The sequence below is a fragment of the Rhinoraja longicauda genome, chromosome 41, assembly GCF_053455715.1.
Source record: "Rhinoraja longicauda isolate Sanriku21f chromosome 41, sRhiLon1.1, whole genome shotgun sequence".
Classification (NCBI taxonomy): Eukaryota; Metazoa; Chordata; class Chondrichthyes; order Rajiformes; family Arhynchobatidae; genus Rhinoraja; species Rhinoraja longicauda.
The window spans coordinates 1,481,674-1,487,673 of NC_135993.1; the positions used below are offsets into that span (position 1 = coordinate 1,481,674).

The window sequence follows — 6,000 nt, forward strand, 5'->3', positions numbered from 1 at the left end:
GAATGGCCTACTCCTGCACCTATTTTTTATGTTTCTATTGCCACTCATTTGGCCCCCTGATCTCCCTTCCCTTGTTTGAGGGGTGTCTCCAGCGGTCTCTGCCCCCGAATGTCCAGCGGCAGAAGAACCCTAGACTGTGGTCCTCCCCCACTAATAGTGAGCGGCCCGGATAGAGTGGATGTGGAGAGGATGTTTCCACTAGTGGGAGAGTCTAGGACTAGAGGTCACAGCCTCAGAATTAAAGGACGCTCTTTTAGGAAGGAGATGAGGAGGAATTTCTTTAGGCAGAGGGTGGTGAATGAGTGGAATTTATTGCCACAGACGGCTGTGGAGGCAGAGATAGATAGATTCTTGATTAGTGCGGGTGTCAGGGGTTTATGGGGAGAAGGCAGGAGAATGGGGTTAGGAGGGAGAGATAGATCAGCCATTGAGGGCGTGCAGCGTAGGTTTACTAGGTTAATTTCGGGAATGGCGGGACTGTCATATGTTGAAAGACTGGAGCGACTAGGCTTGTATACAATGGAATTTAGAAGGATGAGAGGAGATCTTATCGAAACGTATAAGATTATTAAGGGGTTGGACAGGTTAGAGGCAGGAAACATGTTCCCAATGTTGGGGGAGTCCAGAACAAGGGGCCACAGTTTAAGAATAAGGGGTAGGCCATTTAGAACTGAGATGAGGAAAAACTTTTTCAGTCAGAGAGTTGTGAATCTGTGGAATTCTCTGCCTCAGAAGGCAGTGGAGGCCAATTCTCTGAATGCATTCAAGAGAGAGCTAGATAGAACTCTTAAGGATAGCGGAGTCAGGGGGTATGGGGAGAAGGCAGGAACGGGGTACTGATTGAGAATGATCAGCCATGATCACATTGAATGGCGGTGCTGGCTCGAAGGGCCGAATGGCCTCCACCTGCACCTATTGTCTATTGTCTATGATTGAATGGCGGAGTAGACTTGATGGGCTGAATGGCCTAATTCTGCTCCTATCACTTATGACCTTGGCGTGACTGCACCCAGCTTCAGTACGTCCCTCAGCATGTGCTGACCGGTCAGCACGCAACAAAAGCTTTTCACTGCCCCTCGGTACACGTGACAATAAACTCAACTGAACTCCTGCAGTCTGCAGCGGGCCAGTCGTCAACATTCCCCGACGGACAGCTCGCTCCGCTGGGAGGTAAACGAAGCTCGGGCAGACCAACGAGCGTCTATCACCGAGCTGATGACCTTCCAGCAGCACTCGATGTCAGTCTCTGAATGCGTCTTTGGGAACAGCCCGTAGATCACAGAGTCCTCTGTGACGGAGCTGCTCGGAATGAACCGTGACAGGGACCCCTGCAGACCTCTCCAGACTCTCTTGGCAAATCCACACTCTGTGAAGAGGTGGGCCACCGTCCCCTCTCCATAGCAGCCGTCCCGAGGGCAGCGTGCGCTGGTAGTGAGGTTCCGGCGGTGCAGGAAGGATCTGACTGGGAGGGCTCCCCTCACCGCCAGCCAAGCCAGGTCTTGGTGCTTGTTGGTGAGTTCTGGCGATGAGGCGTTTGGCCAAACAAGCTAGGCAGTCTGCTCTGGGAACGACGCAACAGGATCCATGGAGTCATTCCCCTGCAGGACATTCTGTGCTGACCAATAGAAAATAGGTGCAGGAGGAGGCCATTCGGCCCTTCGAGCCAGCACCGCCATTCAATGTGATCATGGCTGATCATTCTCAATCTGTACCCCGTTCCTGCCTTCTCCCCATACCCCCTGACTCCGCTATCCTTAAGAGCTCTATCTATCAGACCACTGCCTGATGGACTTGTGGTCAAAGGTGTCGGAAGGAACTGCAGATGCCGGTTTAAACAGCAGATAGACACAAAAACCTGGAGTATCTCAGCGGGACAGCCAACATCTCTGGGGAAAAGGAATGGGTACAGTCTGAAGAAGGGTCTCGACCCGAAACGTCACCCATTGCTTCTCTCCAGAGATGCTGCCCGTCCCGCTGAGTTACTCCAGCATCTCGTGGCCAAAGGTGTTGTTCCGGAAGAACCTTTCCACGAACGACAGGTGGTGTGGCAATGTCCAGCTCACTGGCACATTGTGCAACACCTGGCCCATCCTTCGCAACACCTGGGAAAGGTAGATCAGCAGGACTAACATCAGTCTGAAGAAGGGTCTCGACCCGAAAAATCAACCATTCCTTCTCTCCAGAGATGCTGCCTGACCCGCTGAGTTACTCCAGCATTTTGTGTCTACCTTCGATTTAAACCAGCATCTGCAGGTCTTTCCTACACAGGTAGAACCTCAGCAGGTAGTGACACTTGGTGCCTTGGCTCGCCGGATGCAGCCACACACAAAGGTGGCCATCAGGGTGGGGGCAAGACTGTGACCCTCATTGTCCACTGGCATGCATCATGACCCATCAGACCCATGGTGTCCTGCATCTATCTGCAGCATCTTGTGCCTCCATTGCCACAATGTGGACATAGAGAGGATGTTTCCACTAGTGGGAGAGTCTAGGACCAGAGGGCACAGCCTCAGAATTAAAGGACGTTCCTTTAGGAAGGAGATGAGGAGGAAGTTCTTTAATCAGAGGGTGGTGAATCTGTGGAATTCATTGACACGTACGGCTGTGGAGGCCAAGTCAATGGATATTTTTAAGGCAGAGATGGATAGATTCTTCAATAGGACGGGTGTCAGGGGTTATGGGGAGAACGCAGGAGAATGGGGTTAGGAGGGAGAGATAGATCAGCCGTGATTGAATGGCAGAGTAGACTCGATGGGCCGAATGGCCTAATTCTGCTCCGATCACTTATGAGTCACAGGCCCAACCATGCAAAGAGTTTGAAGTCCGATTAAATACCCCAAACACACCTCATTCACGTCACAGTGAGAAACAAGTTTATTACCGGCTAAAACAAAAAATAATTTGTGGGGGGAGTTTTTAAGTCACGTCTCCCCCCCCCAGTAACAGGACACTGAGCCGGACCTGTGTAGATACTTTGTTAAACCGGAACAAAAGCCTTTTTTAATCAACCAACTTGCGTTTGCACATCTCACGCTGGGCTACAGCACCCCGCCGACCGGGGACGGCCAGCAGCCCGACTGTTTTTTGCTAATGGTGAGGTATAAGGTCGCTTCTCCCACATGGAGAGGTGTGGGTCGGGCACTGACACGGGTACATACTGACCACCGGGGTGGGAGGGGCAGGAACGGAGAACAGGGTGCAGAGGGAGTGGGGAATGGGGGGGGGGGAGTGGGGAAAGAGGGGGGGTGGGGAAAGAGGGGGAGTGGGGAAAGGGGGGAGTGGGGAAAGGGGGGGAAAGAGGGGGAGTGGGGAAAGGGGGGAATGGGGAAAGATGGGGAGTGGGGAAAGAGGGGGGGGTGGGGAAAGATGGGGAGTGGGGAAAGATGGGGAGTGGGGAAAGAGGGGGAGTGGGGAAAGATGGGGAGTGGGGAAAGAGGGGGGGGTGGGGAAAGATGGGGAGTGGGGAATGGGGGGGAGTGGGGAAAGATGGGGAGTGGGGAAAGATGGGGAGTGGGGAAAGATGGGGAGTGGGGAAAGAGGGGGGGTGGGGAAAGATGGGGAGTGGGGAATGGGGGGGGAGTGGGGAAAGATGGGGAGTGGGGAAAGAGGGGGAGTGGGGAAAGGGGGGAGTGGGGAAGAAGTGGGGGAAAGAGGGGAGTGGGGAAAGGGGAGTGGGGAATGTGGGGAGTGGGGAAAGAGGGGGAGTGGGGGAAGAGGGGGAGTGGGGAAAGGGGGGAGTGGGGGAAAAATGGAATGAAATATACGCAGGATTCAAGGATTCGGATTGATGACTGGAGGAAGCACCTGGTGAAGAACACAAATTATTATTTATTAAAACAAACACAATTAAAACACAGAAACTCTTATCAACCATCAATAAAGAAACAATACCGATTAACTCTTACGCCCCCTCTGCGTATTTGAGTCTCCTGTCTGCACCGGCTCACACCATGGTCCAAACTCTCCCCCTCCCTCTCTCCCCCTCCCTCTCTCCCCCTCCCCTCCCTCTCTCCCCCTCCCTCTCTCCCCCTCCCCTCCCTCTCTCCCCCTCCCTCTCTCCCTCTCCCCTCCCTCCCTCCCTCCCTCCCTCCCTCCCTCCCTCCCTCCCTGGTGAAGCTCTTTTCTCTCCCCAAAGATGAAGGTCAACTCTTATGGTAGAACCAGTTATTTATATAATAATTTTATCACTAACAACAGCAGGTGATTATGTGCCAACCTAGATGTCCTCCTTGGTACCACGATGGCGTGAGTTACGTGTCCTATCAGACACCGAGCTAGTAGACGCACAACGCTGGAGTAACTCAGCGGGTCAGGCAGCACCTCGGGAGAGAAGGAATGGGTGACGTTTCGGGTTGAGACCCTGATCTCGATCAGAAGGGTCTTGACCCAAAACATCACCCATTCCTTCTCTCCAGAGATGCTGCCTGACCCGCTGAGTTACTCCAGCATTGTGCGTCTACCTTCGATTTTAACAGTTGTTTTCCTACACCAAGCTAGTGCATGTTTAAGTCAAATGTTGACGTAGTTGTGGGTCTCGTTGCGTTTTCGGTATGACTGTATCGCAAACCAAAGTCTTCGCATGTTGCAAAACGTACTTGGCTAATAAATTACAATTATGATTATTAATATATTCCTTTATTTGTCCCACACCGGGGAAAATTACAACTCACGATGATTATGATAACTCACACCATTATGGTACCAAGGTGGACAGCTAGCTTGGCATTTAATCACCTGTAATTGTTGTGATAAAATGATTATATAAATACATGGATCGACCATGACAGCTGGGCTTCATCTTTGGGGAGAGGAAAGAGTGACCAAGCAGAGGGGGAGAGGGAGAGAGAGGGGGTGGAGAGGGGGGGAGAGGAAGAGCAAGAGAGGGGGAGAGTGGAAGAGAGAGAGGGGGAGAGAGGGAGAAGGGAGGGGGAGAGAGAGGGAGGGGGAGAAAGAGAGTGGAAGAGAGAGAGGGGGGTAGATAGGGAGAGGGAGGGGGAGTGGGAGGGAGGGGAAGAGAGGGAGAAAGAGAGGGGGAGAAAGAGTGGAAGAGAGAGAGGGGGGGGAGAGAGGGAGAGGCAGAGGTGGAGGGGGAGAGAGGGGGAGGGAGGGAGGGAGAGGGGAAGTGGAAGAGAGGGAGAGGGGGAGGGAGAGAGGGGGAGAAAGAGAGTGGAAGAGAGGGGGGTAGATAGGGAGAGGGAGGGGGAGGGGGAGAAAGAGGGGGGGAGAGGGAGAGGGGGAGGAGGGAGAGTTTGGACCATGGTGTGAGCAGGTGCCAGCCAGTGTAGACAGGAGACCTGAATACGCAGAGGGGCGTAAGAGTCATTTTGTATTGTTTCTTCATTGATAGTTGATAAGAGTTTCTGTGTTTTAATTGTGTTTGCTTTAATAAATAATAATTTGCGTTCTTCACCAGGTGCTTCCTGCATTCATCGATCCGAATCCGTGAGTCCTGCGTACATCTCCTTGCAGCAGGCGGAGGGAGGTGTGTGTGAAACGCTGGGCTCAGATACACAGCCCTGCAGCCAACACTCCGTGCCGGTCATCAGAACTACGGACACAAAGTGCTGGAGTAACTCAGTGGGGCAGGCAGCATCTCCCGGAGAGAAGGAACGGGTGACGTTTTGTCACCCAGTCGAGACTGAAGAAGGGTCTCGGTCAGAAACCGAATCCTAATCCGTTCCTTCTCTCCGGTGATGCTGCCTGCCCCGCTGAGTTACTCCAGCACTTTGTGTCTGTCGTTGGAACTAGAGATAGAGTGTTGGCTCTTCGTGTCAATCTTCTGTGGGAGAGGAGGGTGGGGAGAGTGGGGAGAGTGGGGAGAGTGGTGGGGATTCTCTCAGTCCATTGATGGGGCGGTGAGAGTGGGTAAAGGGGGAGGGAGGGACAAGGTTTTTTCACCAGGGGTGGGATGGAGATGTGGGTCAACTAATTCTGCCTCTGATCCCGTGAATCTCAGTTGCTGCCATCCCACCCCCCGATCTTTCCAGACATGAGACAAAG

The 6,000-nt window shown here is 53.1% G+C and overlaps 1 protein-coding gene across 1 annotated transcript in view; it reads right to left on the reverse strand.

Annotated features, from left to right (window-relative positions):
- Positions 1 to 5,682: 5,682 nt before the first annotated feature.
- fbxo46 (F-box protein 46) overlaps positions 5,683 to 6,000 on the reverse strand; it is a 15,082-nt gene continuing 14,764 nt past the window's right edge. The window contains exon 3 of the mRNA XM_078430941.1: positions 5,683 to 6,000. This exon is cut by the window's right edge and continues 1,435 nt beyond it. The gene's annotated coding sequence lies outside the window, so the exon portion shown is untranslated.